At 34.9% G+C, this 23,585-nt stretch overlaps 1 protein-coding gene across 3 annotated transcripts in view; it reads left to right on the forward strand.

Annotated features, from left to right (window-relative positions):
- Positions 1-2,690: 2,690 nt before the first annotated feature.
- Positions 2,691-23,585, forward strand: part of LOC149787004 (uncharacterized) — a 55,767-nt gene continuing 34,872 nt past the window's right edge. For 2 of the 3 annotated variants that reach the window (XR_016425246.1, XM_089978324.1), the window contains exon 1: positions 2,691-2,817. The gene's annotated coding sequence lies outside the window, so the exon portion shown is untranslated. The remainder of the gene's footprint in view (positions 2,818-23,585) is intronic. The other variant, XR_016425245.1, reaches the window with a different exon arrangement.

The following is a 23,585-nucleotide window of genomic DNA, read 5'->3' on the forward strand; positions in this document are numbered from 1 at the left end:
GTATGTGTGTTCTCAAGCATTTTGCTTGTAACTCAATACATAAGCTGGCCAATGCGTAGTTGTATAGGTGAATATACATAAAGGTGGGTCAGTAGGTATGTGACTGGACGAATTATTGAATAGACGTAATGATTGTTCAGTCGTTAGATGAATGAATGAATTGGAATATAGGTTGGTCAGTGGTTTTGTGGAGAGATGTGCCTCCAGGCAGCTGATATTTCGTTTGGTTGCATAATACCATGATTGTGTAAACAATTATCCATAAAATTTGCCTCGTTTATCGTTTCAATCTACCATGCACTTCAATAGTTATTGATAGTTAACCAAAGCCGAGGTGATTCATGGACACACGTTTGAATAAGCAGCATATTACTTTTGAAATTATTTTATCAATGCAACAAGTTATTAACAAGATCATTTAAGTTGAGTCAGTAAGAATTTGTAGGATTTGTGTGAAAAATTTGTTTTATAAACTACGTAATATGAGAGGACTATATTCTGTTGATTGGAATTCATTTTCAAAGCATTTTGATGGCATTTCCCAGCACATTGTATGGTCGACGATATGTAGAGGTAAGCTCCATATTATGTTCGAGCCTAGGGATTGGCTAATTAATTATATGAGAACGCTTGCCAGTAGCTTATCGTGGGTCAGTGTTTTTGCAAGGGTTTGCCAGGGTTCCTAATCCAGGAATTATTCTAGCCGTTATTTTCTCTTATCATGTGTTGAAAAATAATGCTAAAACCACAAGAAACAACATCCACACTGGGTGGTAGACGACGTATCTAGGGGATCTAAGATCTGCTCATCATGCGATAAGATAAATTGGAAGAAGTGGAGGAATAGGAAGAAGAATAAAAAAGAAATCAAATATTCCTAAACTTAAATGCAGGTGTGGATAACAAATATACGGTAAAGGCAAGTACATTTCTAACACTGATATCATGAAACAGTTGATGAAAGAAAACACCGTTTTAAAATACGAGATATATGATATTATTTGTACCCAGCCATGAAGGAAACTATTACTTGTTAAAAATATATTATTCAAACCATGGTATAGGGATCGGAGGTAGTGTTCCAGAGATAATGCGAATTGCTGTGTTGAGCTGGACATTATTATCTTGGTGTTCGATGATCGAGCACAGACAGGAGCGTAAAACTCGGCTGTGGAATAATAGAAGGCCATTGCTGATGTCTTGAGACTCTGAGCACCGACACCAAAGGCTGAGATAGCCAGTTTGCGGACTAGGCTGTTTTGAGTGCAGCTGTTTTCTTCCTGTATTTGTAAAATGTCAATGATCACTCCAGAGTCACACCAAGGTGTGTTGGTATCGGGTGGTGTTTTGCCCACAGTATCAAAACGGGTATTTTATTGAAGCATACATACAGAGAGAGATTTACAGAAAACAGAGTACAAAAAATGTACTTTGTCATTGTATCAAGCTGTTTTGTTTACAGCGAAGATCGATTTGCAATGATTTGCTTTGGATGATATGTAAATAATAATATGCTCGCTTATCAGAATGGAAATCGGCTTCATTTTGTCTCACTAATGATGATTTTCCGTTTTTTACATCTGTATGGTCAACAATGTTTGATCTGCACGTGTTTGCAGTCTTATCAAGAAATAAGCTCTCACAATAGATGCAATTTCATTCACTGTGTAGAATTCAATTTCATTAAAATGTTGCTTCATATCTGTATGTTTTTATATTTTTCTTATATGTTATTCTTTTCTTCTGGTAATTATGTGATTTCTAGCTATCTCCTTAAAAGTGTATTGGCTCTCATCTGCATGAATCGACACAAACTCTTACACACACGCACGCGCACACACATACACAAACAAACTTAACACACTGTTATTATACTACTGTTGAGACCATTCTCAAAGAATAGTGGATACGGTAAATTGCACGCTAATGTTTGTTTGCAATATGAGTAAAGCATATCAGCCAGTTTATTTCCTGCGTACATTTTAAAACAAAATGCCGTTAATGTTTTTAGCTTGCTATGGCAGATTTAACTTATAACTGGCTGTACCATGCTGTGGAAATATATGTGCATACATACAAGCTAGACAATCGAAGTTAGCAATGGCATGAGCGTGGCATATATAAACATGAAATGAAATTATAAATACAAGTGAAAGCATGGTAAATATAACGGTGGCGATTGCAGATCCAAAAAAAAGACCGCTTATGAAGTTAATGTATTTATTTACAAACTTTTTAATAAATACTCTACTGACGCCAAAAGAAAATAATATTTGACTGAGTTGGTAATGTATGCAAGGTATTTATTTACGGGGTTATTTGTCATCTACGGATGTCAAAATCGATATCATGACATAGTATCATTCACCCATTAAACAATATACCAAAGTTGTTGATATATCCGACCAATTGTCTCATATAATCAGGATTTTAAATATGAAGTGGTGTATATGTATGTGTGTGTGCGTGTTTGTGTATGTGTAAACATGCGTTTGCGGTTGAGACCTCTTAACGGACAACGAATAAAGTAATGTTAACTGTTGTAGATTATATAGGTGGGAAGGTATTGATTGATGTAGTGATCACCAAGTGATTCATTGATTAATGAAAGGAAGTACAATTATCTCTACTGACTCAATGCCTGACAATCTGGCGAGACGCCAAAAACCTATAGGGAATACATAACATCAGTGTAATTGCAAATCAGTTTTACACTTGACACGATATATGTTTATACTTCGATTTCATTTTGCAACTTATTCTTATGGACATTTAGGTTGTATTGTGTGCCTGACCTTTGTCCGTGACTGAGTCTTGGTACGTACATAATTTATGTCTTATTTGTAATGTACGAGTAGGTTGCTTACTTGAATTTGAATTCAAGCCCTAGCCTTGATTATGACTTATAAGTTGCTAAAAATGGGGTATGGTGGGGTGGGTTGACTGGCTGTTTTATACATTCATACGTTTCATTGTCTTTCCCATTTAGTTTCTTTCAGCTTTTTTCTTTCTATAAAAGATGATTTTTCAAAGGTTAGAGTTCATTAATATCAACGTTCAACGTTCGCAAGAAACATAATTGGAATATATTTGTATATTTGCTGTGTCGTTAATTCGCATAAATTATATTGTGTATGCATGCGCTTTCAATACCGATTTATCAACTGTCTGTATATTCTCAAATTGGTGCGACAACATGGTTTCAAACAGCCCTTACTTAAAATGTACCAAGGTTTCAATTATTTGCTGAAGGCAATTCGCTGAGATTATTTTCCGTTTAAATTATTAGTTATTTTCAACTGCCATTAGCTATTTGTTGTTAGGAATGATACACTCTAAAATCTAGTCTACTTGCGTATTTAATAGTCTAATGCGTGCATATTTATCCCTTAAAATAAACAGTTCTGAAGGAAGCAAAACATGGCTTCGTGTGTATTCTATTTGGATACTACTTTTGCATATTCTCTCTTTTATAAACTTCAACACTAAAACATTATTGTATCCTATGCCACTCCAGACGTACGATTTGTATTTGCTATCGTTACCACCATGCCAGAGCAAATCATGATTTCATCATGAAACGTAATGGCAAGAATATTGGCAATTACAACATTTCAGGATAATGTTTTTGCGTTGAGAACGTACTTGTGATGATCCTTGTTCAAAACGAGATGTATACACCTAAACACAAGCAGCTTTGATACATATTTTTTTTTTCTCAAATGAAATTTGTGCCTAGCAGGCAATACATTAGCTATTTTAAATCAATATCCAGTTGCTTCAACAAATTATTCTTACTGAACTGTAGCACATCCCATGGGAAGTATCCTAAGCAATAAGTAGTATTCGTTGCTAAACATTTACTCATTCAGAGCGCACATTACATCTGACTTTACCAGTCATACACTCATAAGCTGACGAAACAGTCCTGCTATAATTCCAGCTTCATGGATACTTATGTCGTCAGATTAACATATGCCATGACAGCCTTAACGTATCGACAAATATCACCGGATATATTATAATCAGTCAGTGAGCCATTAATAACACAACACATATTATAGAGAAGATAGGAAAGGCAATAGGTGCCGTTTACCATGGACACGGATTCAAATCATCGTAATGTACGAACGAAAATATATCTGATCTGCATGATAGTATTATGTTGTCATATTTATAATCATCCTGCTATTAGTATCAACCATTATCATTTGTATCCAGGGTTAACACTTTTCATTCTGTTTGATTTATTTTTGACAGTGCGGCTTAAAAGCTAGCTGTCGTAAAGGGAGGAAGTTGTCAAATGATAGTATCAGTTGTAAATATAATACAGCCAGTAAAGACGTTGCTAATTGTGCTAGATTCTGGACTTTTTTGGGTTCTATTCCTAGGTTTAAAGTGATCTGGAAAGGTGTTGAAAGGAAAATGTGAGATGGAAATTAACGTTTGTTCCATTTGCTTACTACCTTGTCGTGGTAAAAAGAAATGGATAGGTCGGGCAGAATGGAACTTCTAATACTCATCTTACTTTGTACATTCGCCATAAAGGAACCTTTGGTGCAAAAGCTAATTTAAATCCTTGAATAAAACATATTTATCCCCATTGTAAAAATATCCCAGTATTACCGAAAAGTAAACTGTTTAATGCTTGCTACCAATGCTGATTAAATAATCTACATAATTACATAAATAATTTGATCTAACTTGCTGTAAACAGAGAATCTGACAGTCAATAGCAAACAGCACATACAAGGAACGATCATTTCATCATAGATTTTTAGTCATACCTTTGATCCATTTCAGTTGTTACTAACATATTTTTAGAAATATTAAACGTGTAAACGAGCATTCTTTCTAACAGCGAATATATTGAAATGTGCTCATTCACAACCTCCAGAAGATATGTAAGTCACGTTTCTTCATTTTTGAAAATTCTTTTGATTGATCCGTGATTATTTGTGGTAGGTGTCTAGATAATGAGGTTTTTAGTGTACATCAGACATCCACAAACAATAAGTAAATGGTTTTCAAGCACAACCAGGGAAATTCAACTCAGTACCATATATAAAATATGGTTATTGGTTTGCATCACATATGCTGCAAAAACACACCTGTTTATTAGGTACAGCCCAATTTATATACTTACTAACTCATTTGAGATATTTAAGATATGAACATTTTCGATGCCTCATGAAAATCAGATAGCACTGCTTGCAGAATGTTAAGAAGTTTAACCAATCAGATGGAATACCACCTAATATGCATATATTATGCATATTATAATACTTCTTAATGATTGCAATGATATAATTCCATATCGCAGTTGTGATTTGTTTTGTTTCAAAAACTTGAACACCAGAATTATGAAACGCAATTACTGAATGATGGATACATGATAGATAATGCAAGACTAACATAGTCATAACATAAACTAACTTGGTCGTATGGCCGTGGAACTATACACACAATTAAAATGGAATTGCTAAAAAGAAGTCTAACAACTTTTTATAAAGAAACATCCAGGAATAGCTTGTTCCAATATCAATTAGCAGAAGAAATATCTTAAAGGTTCATGCCATGCACATACATTCAGAATATCAGCCCAAGACTTGCTGGAGTAAAATAACTAGATAATCTAAGTCGATTATACAAATACACCTCAATTCTATTATGTAAATATACCTTAAGTCTATCAGACAAATATATATTTAGTCCATTACGCAAATATACATATATATTCTAGACATGAAAAAATCCCTCTATTTGCCGATTACGTCCAGTAGATTTTTCATGGCACATACTATGGCTTGGTAAAAGACAAACATTTACTTGTGTTTGAGTTAGCCTTTATAGAAACAAAATACCAACCTGATTTGTACCATTTTTCATTTAGGACCATCAATAGTACTGCACACCTCTTTATTCAGGACAAATATTTTCAGTGAATATGCCGCGTTCAGTCGAGTGTAGCCACAAGGTTATAACATTTTGTGTGAATGGGGCCTATCTGGGTTCAAATAGTTACAATATGTCTGGCTGAGTAGTGTACTCTGGTCTTATTTGTGTGACAAAATATACCGAGTTTGTCAGGCTGAGCTGTGTATCTTTGATCTATAACGGTACTAAAAATGTACGGCTTGAATGGTGTAGAGGTAACATTGTGGTCATGCCATGTGATAGTCTGATGCACAATTATCATAATACAGATAATAAGATATTAAGTGAGGTCTTTATGTTAGAGTCTCCGTGAAATGCGGACCAAGCGTGGTAAATCTCAACAAGGAAAATAAGATGCTAATGTGCACTATTTTACACCTAGTGTGCCAGTAGGAGACGTTTGGGAACATTACACACCATTTTAGAAGCGTAAATTACGCCTACCTGCGGGTACACATTATACATGTTTACATTCCAAAAATACAATCGTTTTGTCTGTTTAAGAACTGACAATTTGCATTTCGGGTGGAGGTGACGGCCTGTAACTTTGCTTCGAACTAGGATGTGTGTTTGTGAGTTAATATGTGTGTGCGTATGTGTGTGCGTATGTGTGTGTATGTGTGTGCGTGTGTGTGTGTGTGTGTTTGTGTGTGCAAGGTAGTTTGACAATAACTGGCACTACTTGAATGGCCGATATAGGATTGTAATGTCTTGTTTTTTAAAAATAAATTTACCCAATAATTCTAACCCTCAAATTTGAACAGTGGTTTTCTTTTACGGCTGATACTATTATTATGCAAGGAAATATGCATTTAATTTGGCTGCTGCTGGTGGTGATGGTTCGGCGGATGGCTGGGCTCTTTAAAACAAATATTTCAGATTCTTGACGAGCTCGACACGAAAACACTGTTGTTTTGATTTATAGGAAATGCCTCATTATATCTATCATATTAACTCGCAACAACGTGAGGTAACATAAAAAGTAACCTGTCAGACAGAAAATTCCACATGCAGACCACCCTCACCCCTTTGCAGAGTTAACGGTAGTTTGAAAATGTATCATGCAAGTATGACACCTTCACAATAAATTTAATACTGCTAATACCCTAAGGCCAATTTATTGTCCATACAAATACCCCTTAAGCAATTTAGACGTCCATAATTCGTGCAAGCGTTTAACGACGGTGGCTTGAAACAACTCTTTAGATAATTTAGCCGTCCATAATGCATGGAAAAAGTTAATGATTGGTGTTGATAGCGAAATGAACGGTAAGAGTTACTTTTAACATTAAAGTTCGCATGAATTAATTGAAAATGGGAAATAAATTTTGTGAGTACTTCCCCTTGTCAAATAGTCCACAATACATGAACATTACATATTTAGGGTTCTTGACTCATGGTCTGATTATTATTATTTAAAATTATACAGTTATCGGAGTTTGAATGTCTCGATGTTTCCACACGTTTATGATACATTTCAAGTAATCGGAGTTTTTAGTGTCATGATATTTCAATAATTTGCAATTTGAATCGGTTATCGAGAGTCCTTTAATCGAGTGGGCATAGTAAGGTTAAAGGGAGACAAATCTGGTATTTTAATAGCAATAATGTGATTAAGCAACGTTTTAGCACCTGTAGAGGTAATATCAGTATATTATTTGAATGACACAGTTTATGCATGGCAAATAAGCATGCACATGAACTTATTTTTGCGTTAATTGTTGGCAATTTATACTATGATTTAAAGTCTCAATTACATATGTATCAGGCTGTTATTTATATATTTATAATGTCTTCCCTATCCAATTGTAAGCCATCAATAATTTGTGTGCCTGTTTTAATATCTTGGATATTTTTATGTTGAAAAATGTATGCTGTTAAATATTTATAAAAGATGACGAAGAATGGGAATGTACTTATCGTGAATATTTTGTACACTTTAATGGTCTGTACTTACATACTCTACATAAATCACAGCGTGGGATTAACTGTACTCTGCATATTCTTATAATGCATTTTATGCCATCCAATAAAATTATGAGTCATCTTAGAAATGTGACAGCATGACGATTCAGGGTAATGAAAGGATAATCGTCGTGTGTGCCTTTGCTAAGTAAACACACTTATTCATGTCGTTAGTGTCTGTTAATCAATGTGTGTCTTTGTTAGCAAACACGCTCTTGAATGACATTAGTCCCTGTTAATCATTGTGTGTCTTTGTTACGGAAACACACTCTTGAATGAAATTAGTTTCTATTAAAAAATGTGTACATTTATTAAGCAAACACACTCTTGAATACCATTAGTGTCTTACAATGAGTGTGTGCCTTCGTTAAGCAAGTGCACTCTTATATTTCATTAGTCGATGTTAATCAGGGTGAGAGCATTTGTTAAGCAAACATACGCTTGAATTCCATTTGTCTATATTAATCAGAAATTGTGCTTTTGTTAAGTTCATATAGTCTTGAATTTTGTTATTCTCAATTAGTTCATTAACATTGTAAGCGTGGTGACCCTACCCAAGGTCCACTTTGTAGAAACCTTACACAAAGTCTCCTCTTCTTGCAAGAGGTGTATGTTGGTGGATTGTACCTTCTTTCAAGGTATCCGCTTAGTTTGGTTTTCGTTATTTAGAGGTTGACCGCCCTCGATGTTATTGCCCGCTTCGAGTAAATATAATTATAAATGGTGAAACTTAATAGACAGAGATCTGAGCAGATATATAGAACAAACCAACACGAGCCTCTGTACATGTAAACAAACAATATAATCAATTCCATAAAACAACTGTGAGAATTCATTACATCAGGAATATACTCTGATTTTAGAAATAAACTTTCACCGAGTTACAGAAACAAATATACAAGTATATTTAAATAAAGTAGAAGATTTTTTTTACTGATATAATTAGTTCATCATAGGATCGAGTGGACAACCGAAGTAAATGTTTAGTACAATTGCATAACATGTTTCTTCGTTCACTCCACTTCCACTGCAGCTGTTCGTTTAACTTCCGTCGGTCTTGATTCTTTCGGTCCTCACTCTGTGCGTAGCACTTAGATTCATAGATACATGAATATCAGGATAAGTACGTCTCACTGTACTTTCTCAGAATTAATACGTCGCACCATACGTCGCAGGATGAATACGTCGCACCATACATCGCAGTGATAATACGTCACAGGAGCTATTTTCTCCCTTTGCTTTGAACGTTCCTCGCTTCTACCGCCAAATTTGTTAGTCGCTTATCTTTCGACAGCAGTCCTCTTGGATAACAGTTTTACGAGAAAATTTCTCCCAAATTTCTCTCGGATCTACTTTACACTTTTTTTTCTCTTGCAGAAAAGCTTAGACTGATTAACATTTTCGATGTGGGCGATATTAACACTAAGACATTCAGTGTGGGAAACACGCCCCTTATTTAGCGTAACCAATCCGGATTAAGTATATTTGCCGCCTTTTTCAAGAGGCGCCAAATCTGGGGTCAATTAGACCTTCTACGTTGCGACTACTGGTCAATGAAAATTCTCAATTTGTGACAGTTTGACTATGAAATCAAAGTTTACTCTGTACCTAATAGTCCGTCTGGCTGCTGTATAAACAAAAGCTTAATTAAGAATGAAATTCTCCCATCGAAAAGATATTACCGATCACGGAAGTTTGGCGATTAACATCACCGATCATTGAAATATAGCGATTTGATACGCGCCTGTCCCCATAAATCTAACTAATTCTTATATGGTCTCAAACCAATGTGTTCTTCATAGATCGCCAGAAATTGGCCCCTTCACAAACATATCCAAAGTAATGTATGAAACACAATTAGTAACATCTACAGTTCCATTCTGAATATACAGTGTAACTCCTCATAAAAGACGTATCAGTATACCATAATCTCCAAGCAACATAAACATTTGTGGATTACCAATTTTTCAGCCTTTAATATCATTATTTTTCTCCACTTTGGAATGTGTTATCACTTCCGAATTCCTGATACACTCTGGAACAGATCAATCGCCCTTAGCACACACTGTAGTAAAATTATCCGTGAGACACAGACCATAAAGGGCTGACGTCCTTGCACTATCAAAGAGTCAGTTTGAAGACACATTATACATAACTAAATGCTTCCAACACCGTCCAGACAGTTTCATCGGTTAGCGTAAGGGACTGATGTAACCGAAGTTAAAATTATAGCCTGACAGATATATAACGTCAGCCACTGTTTTAAAACCTATGACCTCTCTAACTATATGATAATTATTATAAATATTTGTGTCGACTATATTTAAACAATCGGGCGTTCTTTATAAGCTGAAGTCTGGGAAGCATGATAATCAATAAAACTATAGTATCAGCCGCATGAAGCGCAGATGAAAAATTTAAGGACATCAAAAGTATGTAAATTGTCAATTCACTAACCCAAATATTCAGATTTTTATTTTAAAAATGTTTGTCACCAGGGTTATTATTTAAATAAATAACAACACATGGACCAATTGTCAAATTATCTGTATGTGACAGGTTTTCAATCAAACACAAACGACACAAGGACTAATTGTTAATTTGTAAATATCAGATGGCTGTACTGTGGAGATTCACAATCGGCATACAAGAGTATCCACTGTCGCGAACCACGTTCACAAGGTACCTCCGAATGCCCGATTTGTGTTTCTAAATAAACGTTTCCGCTATGAGAAAATCATATACGGCGCAGTAGATGACGTGCCTGTTACTAACTCATTTACCATCCATTAACTTACTATGTGTAAATTTTCCATTGATTTTTGTTCATATGTCCTCTCCCATGTTGGTATTGCGTCAGTGGGAGGACATGGTTTTGTTGTATGTGTATGGCCGCTGTCACCGCTATCGCCGTAAGTATATCCTGGTCCAACATGAACTTCAGGACAACTATTAGATCTCATTTATTCTCACATAATTGTTTCTAAAGCTACGCTAGGATAACCGGATGACCTTCCAGGTAAAACGCAAAACGGTTAACGAGTCAGAACCCAATCTGGTCAGTATCCACTGGTAGAGTGTCATTTATTGAAACTCTGGTCAGTTCCTATTTTGGGTGGCCCAGCCTGGCAAAATATGTTTGTATTCGTCACGCATACTTGCTGGGTAACAATCAATCATGCTTCGGTAATGACATTCGGGTTATAATTTGTGTTCCAGAAACCTCCGTGTCCGTACTCAATACAGGATAGTTGGACGTATTATATAACATTCTTTGTGGTAGGTTTCCAGGATATTATTTTTCCCAGGCAAAGTAAATACATTAGTGGTTAAAGAAACCATCTCATCTGGGTCCTATGTTCCTTTGAAACAATCTTCGTGGTTCAAAACTGAACACTGCCTTGGCAGTACATACTTGTACACGGCTATGTGTGAATTAAAATTCGGCCACGAACAGAGTTCATTACAGTCAGACATCGCCAGTCTATGATTTTGCATCTGAGATCATTGTGTGCCGAATAGAGATAATTTCGAAACTAAATAAATGTGGATGAATGTTGAAGATTATGCATATTAGCAGTGTATAGTTGTGGTCTAGAAATAAAACTAATAATACCCCAAGACTCTTATACCCGTATTACCCATGTAAAATATATTCAACCAAAATGTGGTTCACTATATTCTGCACGCAAATTATTTGACTTTAGAAAATTTTAACAAAGGGTATCAAAGAAATGGATGCATGTTTTAGCAGCAATTAATGCATTTAAGAATTTATACCTATCACAGTCAGGACCTCTCAAAACGCAAGTAAATTAATTAACGAGTTTTGATGAGGAGGAAGCATTTCTAATGTGTCATAATGAATGTTCTGTTTTCCCTTCAATATAAAGTCCATTTCTCTTCTTTGGTGGTCTGATAAACGTGATAAAAGTCTTCCATGTGATTTTAAAAAATTGCAGGTATGATGATGATGTGCAATTATTTTTAAATAGTCATGGCCAATAGGGAAATCTTATTAAAATATATAAGTGTCTGCGTGAAGACACGCTTTTCATATATTTGAGGCTAGAACTGTCAGCTTATAGAGCTTAAATGTAAGTCACGGTTGGGTATGGCCACCTAAAAGGAATCAAGTGACTTGTGTTTGACGTAGCAATGGAAACGTATCTATTACTTCAACAGACAGATCTCCAAGCGCTTCTATAAAGTTTATTTATTGATTATGTTAGTCAGATATATTCACGTGTAAACTTGCATTTACGTACTGGTTTGTTAAAATTTAGCTTTTATGATATTTCTATACATGGTAACATCAACGAAGTGGTAGGGAACGTTTGCTATTTTGTGAATCAACTATGGGAATTTTATAGAAGTAATAAAAGTAAAATCAGTGGTTCTGTTGAGAATATCCATTACAACAATTAAAGATATGGAGTGGTTTTATGAAAGTGGGTCTTGTATAACAGAGGGCCCTTCACAACATTTACAAGAATGGAATGGTTCTATTAAGGTGAACTTCGTTTAACAGTGTCCGTTTCAATGTTAGCATCAAGTTTACGACTCTCTGTAACATAACACAGAGCTCGAAGAATTTGTTTAATCGTTCAGAAAACGAATAACCTCAAACTGAAATGTTTGCAAGAAAGATATATTAGCACTTAGAATCACCGAATCCTTTGATAGACATTGTGATAAACGTTTACAGCCACATGGAGCTACAATCAGTCATGTTTTCTTTTGCATATTCGACACATAAGCATGTGCTTTACTTTTCCATTTTTCTTCTTACTTTTTCACTAAACTTTAATTACATCTAGAAGTAGCTGATGAAAAAGTTATACTGCAGTGCATATTAAAGTTATTATTGAACTAAATCCAAGTTGAAACTACACACTTATACTTGATTAAAGTTTTATGGGTTCCGCTTTAAAGGGCAGTATTATACACGAAATGCATGGCTTTTTAAACTGGTGCTGTTCGGCTATTTAGATGGAGAAAAAAGTGGGATCAGATAGTCGACAAAGGTTTTAAAATGTGAGAATAGTCCATTAATAATGATCAACTACATTTCAAGCAAACTTACGCAGTGGGTTTAATTTTGTATCACTCGAATCAATGGCGGGTGAACACATACGTGAGTAATATTCTGAACGTGTACCTTTTTTGTATTCCTTACATAAAAATTAAGTGGCTCTATTTTTTTCCTCCCATTCTCCTTTACTAGTGCCACAAATCAATTGAATCATTATTTTATAAACAAGATTTGTTTCAAATCTGTCTTGGGAGTTGGGGGTTCACGTAGGAGGAGGTGGAGGAAGATAAGATGATGAAACCACATTTTGTGGTAATAAGATGAGCAGAATGAGACAGGAGTAGAAAAGAGGTCAACAACAAGATGTAACGCTAGCAGAGTAACATTAAAGATAACACGTCTAAGCATTACTAGCGACATACCAGTAATAACATTAGTAAGAATATGTTTCGTAGTAGTGGTGGTGGTGGTGGAGATAGTGGCAGTATGGAGGCATGTTGTCGTAGTCTTGGTGATGGTATTATTAATAACAGTAGTGTGAATTTATTGTCGTATTGGTATTATTTGCAATATTAGTAGCTTGAATGTCCGTTGTTGTAGTGATGCTTCCTTATTATAATTTAGTCATAGAAAAAGGCATGCACGTAGCGGTAAATTTAGAGACTTGTTTATCAGCGTACAGTTTAGATACTAAAGTTGAGTCTCAATCCGAGAACTAACTTGCATGCATGCATCCAATCCTAAATATGCTGTGCATAAGGTTCATCGTGCATATTGGATAAATATATTAGCTATATTTCATTTCCCAGACACAATATCAATTTCATGTTTCCAAGGGTAACGTGTACCTGGCTCTTATCTGCAGTCTCCGGTTGACGTTATCTATCCTACACTTAAGGAGAGACATACAAGTTCGAGGAAGTGTGTAAATGTTATATTGAGGAATAAAAACACATACCATAGCTTGGATTATTTTTATGAAAACGAAAGGAACGCCATAAAATATGATAATAGCTATGCAAGTAGTGCAATTAAATCCAGCATACAATGTTAAAGCCAAGCTATGGAAAACACACAAAATAGGCAACACGATAAACATGGAACGCAATCAAAGGCCATAACTTATGATATACCCAATGCATATAAAAAAACTAAACACGACGAAATACGATATAGCCTGTCACCGAAAACAACTAAGCACTACAAACTTTATTAAAATGTCCTCATGGAAAGCAACTAACAACACAATCGTCTCTGTACGTTTTTCATGGAAAACAACCAGTAACCACAACATATGATATCACATATATATGGAAAACAACTAGACACCACAAACAATGCTATGACATATGCATGGGAAAGACACAGACACCAGATACCATGTTATGGTTATGTTCCAGAGGTACCCATCACATTATTGGAGGAAGAAAGAAAGAAAGTAACATACACATGGAAAGCTAAAAAAATAATACACACCATGCTATGACATATAAATGGAAAACGACTAAACGCCCCACACACCATTTATTAACACTGCAAACCGTAATTTATTCATCGAAAACAAATATCCTTGATACTTCCGATGTTTACATGCGAGTTCCGAAATAGGTCAAGGATGAATGTTTTTTGTTTCAGGGAAAATCCTGATGAAAGGTGAGACATTTTTATTTCTTCGCAAAGTTTAGTGCTTGAGAAAAATTCTGACTAGAAGTCATATTGAAAATGTCACAAAATGGTATTGCAACAAATAATGTTTTCTAAAAAATTGCTAATTTCCCGACACGTCGGCAGAGGCTGGGATTGAAATATTGACATACATTGGAATGATTACGAACACTCAATGTAAGCAATATTTAAACATACTGGAAAGAATACATACATTCGAAGAACCGGTGACACACATTGGAAGGCTTGCATGCATTCATAGAAATGTTGAAAGACGCTGGCACGCCCATTGAACAATGCTGATCAAGAATTCAGCTCACTATTTAGATAATATCGCAATATATATATATATATATATATATATATATATATATATATATATATATATATATATATATATATATATACATATTTGTGTGTGTGTTCGCTATTCGCTTAAACTCCCACGTGCATAAAGTTATAAAGTTATGTTATTGTTAGCAAAAATTGTCTCAGAATAATTCTAATGAAATCTTGAAACATGAACTATTGAAATTATTTTGCGTCCCTCAGAATAAAACTTTTAGATTCACAATTAAGGATATGTTCATTTCCTAAACAGCTACAGTTTTGATATAACAACCGCTTTTTCCATATCCATGGTGAATTTGATTTCATATTTTAGGAAGGAAATCTGTGATCGTTTTAAAATACCGACATTAAGTATGTTATATACGCGTAATGCAGTTCCTGGATATATGCGCACCGTACATTCTAGGCAAGATTGTTTGATTTATTAAAACTCGTAAATGAAATACATCATTATAGATATGATATTATATTTTAAAATTTCATATCTAATAAACTTGTGTTACACATAATAATATAATTTGTGTCGTACATATGCATCATGCAGAAGTAGTCATATCCGCCTACATTAGAAGTAGTCATATCCGCCTACATTAGAAGTAGTCATATCCGCCTACATTGGCTTGTATTCGTTCGGTAAAGGATATATATTTTGCAATTGATTCGAGATGTCAATCACAATTCGATGTATTTACTGTTGATTTTAATTTATTTAAATTCAGTGTTTAAATCATAATTTGCTGTACATTTCGATGAGGCAAGTCATAGTGGAAAAGTTGATGGAAAACTCCGCGGATGTGACTCATATAGTCATTTCATCTACCCGCGGATGTGACTCATATAGTCATTTCATCTATCCACGGATGTGACTCATATAGTCATTTCATCTACCCGCGGATGTGACTCATATATTCATTTCATCTATCCGCAGATGTGACTCATATAGTCACTTCATCCATACCGGTAATTACTCCATGGTTCCTCAATACGAACGTTTGGATACAATTTTCATACATAGTGTTGTCTATACGGTATCCAGGCTACATGTGTTGCGGTTTCATTTACGGAGATTTTCAAGAGATACTAGTAAATGATTGACAAAGGTAAATACACATAATGTTCAGTAAATTTCAAGCTTGAGATAATAGTTAGGTCTGTTTATAGTCACGTCTTCATTCAATAATTAACATTAAACTGGAACGCTTGCTAATTTTAAAACTAATTAGGCTCATATATAGAAGTTATCTAAGAATTGTATTCATAATTTGAAAATAGTAATGGTAGGGGTTTTAAAACTAGTTGTTTTGACCCTCAAAATGGTATAACTTCTACTACTAGTCAATGTTGCCCTGTTACAGGTATAATTTCAAACACTACTCCCTTTTGCCATAATGCTGCTATAATGTATGCTACTAGTCATTGTTACGATATAAATGGCATACTTTCTACTACTAGTCATAATTGCCCTGTTAGTAGTACAATTTCTAAAACTAGTCCCTTTGGCCCAAATACTTGTATAATTTATGCTTCTAGTCACTGTTGAAATATTATTGGTATAATTTATACAACTAGTCATTGTTGCCTTATTACTGGTATAATTTCTAAATCTAGTCCCTTTACCCCAATGCTGGTATAAATTATACTACAAGTCACTGTTACAATATTATTTTTATAATTTCTGCTACTAGTCCTTGTTGTCCTGTCACTGGTATAATTTCTAAAATTAGTCCCTTTTGCGATAATACTGGTATAATTTATGCTACTAATCATTGTTACAATATTATTGGTATAATTTCTACTACTAGTCCTTGTTGCCTATTATTGGCAAATTTATAAAACTAGTCCCTCTGTCCTAATACTGGTATAATTTATGCTACTAATTACTGTTATCTTATTATAGGTGTAATTTCTATTACTAGTCCTTGTTGTCCTATTACTGGTATTATTTCTAAAACTATTTCTTTTTGCCCTAATACTGGTATAATTTATACAACTAGTCCCTTTTGCCATAATACCTGTATCATTTCTAAAACTAGTCCCTTTTGCCATAATACTGATAAAATGTATGCTACTAGTCACAGTTACCTTATTATTAGTATAATTATTGGCTTAACTTATACAACTAGTCATTGTTGTCCTGTTACTGGTATCATTTCTAAAACTAGCCTCTTTTGCCCTAATACTGATACAATGTATGCTACTAGTCACAGTTACCTTATTATTAGCATAATTTCTACTACTAGTCCTTGTTGCCCTATTTTTGGTATAATTTCTAAAACTAGCCCCTTTTGCCATAATACTGATAAAATGTATGCTGCTAGTCACAGTTACATTATTATTAGTATAATTTCTACTACTAGTCCTTGTTTCTGTATTACTGGTATAATTTATAAGCCTTGTCCCTTTTCGACAAATACTGGCATAATTTCTTACACTAGTCCCTTTTGCCATAATACTGATACAATGTATTCTACTAATCACAGTTACCTTCTCATTAATATAATTTCTACTACTAGTCCTTGTTGCCCTATTACTGGTTTGATTTTAAAAAAAGGATCTTTTGTCCTAATACAGCTATAATAAATGCTGCTGGTCACATATACCTTATTATTGGTATAATGTCTACTACTATTCCTTATTGTCCTATTACTAGTACAACTTCTACAACTAGTCCCTTTAGCCCTAATACTGGTATAATTTATTCTACTAGTCACTGTTACCTTATTATTAGCATAATTTCTACTACTAGTCCTTGTTGCCCTATTACTGGTATAATTTCTAAAACTACTCCCTTTTGCCCCAAAACTGATACAAATTATGCTACTAGTCACTGTTACCTTATTATTGCTATATGTCTATTACTAGTCATTGTTGTCCTATTACTGGTAGAATATCTGAAACTAGTCCCTTTTGCTCTAATACTGATAAAATTTCTAATAATAGTCCCGTTTGCCCTAATAGTGATATAATTTCTACTACTAGTCCCCGTTGCGTTCTTGTTGGCATAATTGCTACTACTAGTCCATGTTGCCCTATTACTGGTTGAATATAAAAAAATAGTTCATTTTGCCTTAATGCTAGCATAATTTCTACTACTAGTCCCTGTTGTCTTACTGTTGGTATAATTTCTACTTCTAGACCCTGTTTCCGGTTTAGTTGTAATTAACGTTATGGAATGTACTCATTATATTGTGTCAGGGCCCCCGCGTGGTCTATGAATTTAAAACCTTTTCTTCACCGATCACGACCACTTCTTCTCTGTCCGCATGGCTTCTAGATTCCTCATCTGCAGTATGAACAGTATGAACATGTTCGAAACCTTGCAAGTAGCTTCCTATACGTTGGTGCTTTTTACCGGGGTTTTCCTGGGAAATTCCTTCATTAGTTAACCTAACTTGCACTGAAAAATGGCTGTTAATGAAAAATAGCAACAGTAAAGTTAAAATGGCTGTTAATGAAAAATAGCAACAGTAAAGTTTTTTTTTTTTGTAATGGAATGATGTTCATCTATTTCAGAAGAATAGCTCGTGTTTTATGAATATTTCGGATTGCAATTCCACTAACCTCGTAAGGTTTGGCCGCAGGCAAATTCTCCCAACAGTCTCCTTTCATAGCTGTAATATAAATCCACTAAACAGTATTTTCCTTGCCAGTACAAAATTGAAGGCATGATAAGTTTAACGGCTAAATAATTAAGTGAAGAAATACTAGTGTTAAGTACCGCGGAAGCTCTAAGGATCTGCCTGTAATTTTATGTATCAAAACAATGGATGGATTAATGCCTTGAGTTTCATCGAATGTGGTTGTAAGATACTGTAGTAAGTAAAAGGTTTGTTTTGTACATATGCGTTGACTTAATTTGGATGTAACATAGTTTAAAGACTGCATGCTAGATTCATTAATACTGATCCAAACGTATATCCTTAGAGAAATGAGTGGCTTTACTAGTATTGTCATTATTATTATTATTATTATTATTATTATTATTATTATTAATAGTATTATACAACTTATATATCTTTGTTCAACATCAATGCATTTGTTCAATTTGAAATTATATATACATATATATATATATATATATATATATATATATATATATATATATATATATATATATATATATATATATATATATATATATATATATATATTTACATATATACACACTCATACATTTCAAATCTAAATTCACATCATATTTGATCTTCAAAATGTAGACCATTACGATGTACTAATTCCTTGAAGAGAAGTATTGAATTCAGTTCAATAAGAAAGTTTAGAATAAGGTTTCATGAACAGTGTTGTATGTATCATAACCAATCGTCATATGCTGAGTTGTTTAATATCGTGTATATTAGGAAATTAGGTGTTTACATACATATTATAACAATTGCAACGCTGTGCTTGCAAGGACTACACGTATTATTTCTAGTACTGTTCACATTTGCTTTAAATCTTGGTATATACAGTCCTTAAATATTGAAAGGCATTTCTGATACATTAAACATACTTTCTCAGTGCGAACGTAAAGTCAAAACGTTCGCATAAAATTGATATATACTGAAGTTCTCGCAATGCTTCAATTGCAATGTTTTTCTCATATTGGCCTGTCCAGCCCATTTTGTATCGACATACTATAACAAAATCACGGTAAACGATTTTGCCCTTCTCGTGCTAAATATTGAAGAACGTCAATCGGTGGTTCAAGCCCATAGGAGACAAAAGAAATAAAGATTTTGATTTATTACCACACATTTAAGAAAATAAGTCCTAGGTCATGTTAAAGAATCGTGTTTAACCATCCGGGATTAATTTGTGCGTATAATAATCGATTCAAGTTCGTTCCGCAACAAAACACTTCGGACATATTTTAATTAACTTTTCCTTTGCGAAAAAATGAAGATTGGGTGAAAAATACGAGGCCTTCTGCTAGCCGTTCCGGATTGTCAAATAATTTTTTTTAAATTAATTATTTATTTATTTATCCTGTGCAGTTCGTACACAGCCTTTTAACAGCTTGATCATCAGCAATGTGCAGAGCATGCAGTCCACCTTGAACTTTGTCAGTAGACACTTGTTCATAATGTGACATGGTCTGTAGAGCTCCACAGCACGAGGAGGAGTCAATGATCTGTCCCCATCGGCCGATGATGACTATACAACGACCCTGCCCTGTCCGGAAGCGGTTCAGAGTGTTCCAAAGACGGCGTGGAAGGTTGACGCCAGGAGGTCAGACAGATGGCTCAGCTACGAGGGAATGGTTTACAACATCTTCTTCGTTTATTGCACAGTATGCGAATATTCCCTCTGGCTACTATTTTCATAGCCATCTCAGATGCAGTTCAGATAGCCACAAGTGGAGCCGCTTTTGCATCCGCAAAAAGCGCAACAAATTACACCGCTGGAATGTCTATGAGTAATGGAAATATTGCACTAGGTTTTTCCATTTGTTTCACTTCTTACTATAATGACTAAAATGTCGATGGCATTTTGTCTGGCGGCATCACGATAATCAATATGGTTTAGAGTCAACTATACCAGCCTCATACCAGTCAACTTTTCTTTAGGAAATATCAATGAGACACTGCGTTCATTTGTGACACATAATAATTTTTTTTATTGGACGGCATTAAGCTGAACAATTTATGTTTGGGTCAGCTGCGCTCCTATCACAACAAGAGCATATTATCCGAGAGAATGAAAGCAATGTGGGTTGTGCATCTTCGATGGTTCAATTCAGCACTGAATTTTATCACATTACACGCACGATTGGGTTTAAACACGCTGTGGCTATCTGTCAGAGTAATGTCATTAGATGGACAACTACCCCTATTACACTCTCTCGGAAACAATTTCATTCAGTATCTGTAGTCAACGGGGAATTAGAACTTGGGTGCCGTGGTGCTAATGAACTGGTATTGCCAATCGATGGATTTGCAATTTCAGACCGAATGGAAATAACGGGACAGAATTCACTTGATAATTTAGTGCCGATGATAGCGTCTACCAAGTAGAGCCTTTGTGGGAGAATAATTGCAAGTCATTCCCACAGAATTACCAGCAATCTCAATTTTAATGAGTTGAGCTTCATCGTATTTTGATTCACCATCGCGTGGTGTCAGAATGTGTAAGTACTAATTCCGTTTGTGAATGTATGTCGTTTGGTTATCAGAAGGATACAAACTCAGCTTGGTGCACGATACACAACCATGGATCAGATTTAGTGTCTGTGTGTGTATTTATGAATCTGTGTGGCTCACGAGCGATTCTACATACACATCATGCAGAAGATGCTTCACGTCAACAACCCTGGGAGCTGCTTTCGCCTTTTCGATGTTCTTATAGCTCTGTTGTTCCAACAAGGTCAAATATATTTTAAGACGCAGTTCCACATGTTCCTTGATTGCCATTCCAGTACTATCACCCTTGAACTTACCTACAACTAAACTGTGACTGATATTTTGGATACTCACTTCCGTCATATTATCCATTTTACACAGTATATCCTTGGTCTACGCTAGGTTTCCAATGTAACTTCAGTCGATTGTTGTCTGTATCAACTCATTACAGCAAAAACAAAAGCAACAGCAACGCCCAATCCTACGATTACTTCAAATCAAAATCTGCAACCACAGATACAATCTCTGATTAGTAGTTAAATATAAATCGCACTGTCCTTCATGAACTATAAAAGCTGTCTCTGTACACAGAAACAAAAGAGAAGCTGTATCAGCATATCTAGCTTCCTGAGCTAATACATTTGTCTTCGCTTTTCTATGTTGTAGCATAAACTCAATAGTTATTCCTTGTTATGGCCATTTAACGTAACAGTAGCGGATGCCAATAGACTGATTTGTTTAAGACTGAAATGCATACAAAGCAAGAACAGTGAATGTTAAAAATGTAAACTGTACTGTACAGGCTCCATCACAATGCTAACCATGTAAAATATACTGCACAAACTCCATTCAAATGATAAACATATAAAAATGTACTGTACATGTTTAATCTAAACTCAGAGTCTCTGTTCAATTCATTTGTTGTGTGTATGCATATCTTATGTGGTTTTCACTAGCCAGGGTTATCAGTACATTAGTTATTGATCGACTATGAATAAAAACTGTCGACATTCATTGGTTTACGAAGATGAGCTTAGTAGTATGTCTCCATGTAAAGATGATATGAAAATCAGGTGTGTGCTAGGTAAAGGCAAATGTATTGTTGATAGAATCCATTACTTTGATGACAAACAAGGAGGGAAATTGACATCATAATATGATATAGGTATTTGCAAAAGTGTTCATCTTACCTGTTCGCCGCCAAAGTTCATACAAACTCTGAACTTCAAATTAATATTGTAAGTCATAAGTGCAATTTACTCTTTGACGTACATATCAATAACGACGAAATTATATATCTACGGTAAGCTGCAAACAATTAGTAATGGTTTTGTTTATACTAAAACACTAACAAAAGCATGCAACCTTCCTTGCTGCAAACATATGCAGTGGACACATATTCCTGCGAATATTTTGACTAGCAAATAGTATGATGTTGCACAGAACCCGTATAGCAGGCTGCTTCATAACTAATGTCATAATTAAATATGAGATATAAAACTTTAGTTCTTGTTTTAATTAAATCAGCTAAATCCTATTTACGCACTAAACATTTATGCCCAACAAAATAGTTCACAAGTATCTCTAAGGGAATTTAATCATTTGCACATTTCTACAATTTAAGTCATCTGACAGTCACGGAACACAGCCACTATATTGAGCCTGATCATATCTTCGATCCCTCTACACTCCAGAGTCAAATCTCTTCGGTGGGCGTCGCACCCGCTTGCCGCGACCATACTCCGTAGCATCCGGAATGCCAGTTTCACTGTCAGACATGTCGAAATCACTTTAGTCACTAGATCCACTGTTAGGTACTTCCTTCCCGTGTTAACAATGTCCTTCAACCAGTTTGTACACTGTCGCTATATAATGGTTTAAGTCTATTATAATGAACCACACGCGGTATATGAGTTGGAGATTTTTGAATGCGATATACCATGTCACTTATACATTTTAGAATAAGATAGGGTCCATCCCAATTTAATTGTAATATCGGGCTAATCAACAATTTCCGTTTTGGGTCATGTAGCCACGCAGCAGCTCCAGTCTGATACATTTTAATGTGTGTCCGGTAGTCTTAGTACCACTTCTGCTTTTCGCTCGCATTTTTTATGTGTTCCCTAGCTAACTCATGAGCACAATCCAGGTATGTCCTTAATTTTGAAACAAATTCTGTAAAATTCCTGGACTCCAAAGACTTTTCTTTTAGAGTTCCATACATCAAATCAATAGGCTACCTCACTTCTCGACCAATTATCATTTCATTTGGTGAGAATTTCGTTGATTCATGAGCAGCACTACGGTATGCCATGAGTGCCAGCGGCAGAATATCATCCCAGCTTTTCTGATCTTTGGACACTAGGGTAGCAAGAATCTTCTCGTTAGTCTGATTGAAACGTTCTACCATTCCATCTGATTGTGGGTGAAAAGCAGTAGTCCGCTTTTTTATCTAACCCAAAAAGGTTACACATCTCCTTGAACAAATTCGACTCAAAAGTTTTTCCTTGATC

The sequence above is a fragment of the Sinohyriopsis cumingii genome, chromosome 12 (genome assembly GCF_028554795.1).
Source record: "Sinohyriopsis cumingii isolate HCF-2022 chromosome 12, ASM2855479v2, whole genome shotgun sequence".
Classification (NCBI taxonomy): Eukaryota; Metazoa; Mollusca; class Bivalvia; order Unionida; family Unionidae; genus Sinohyriopsis; species Sinohyriopsis cumingii.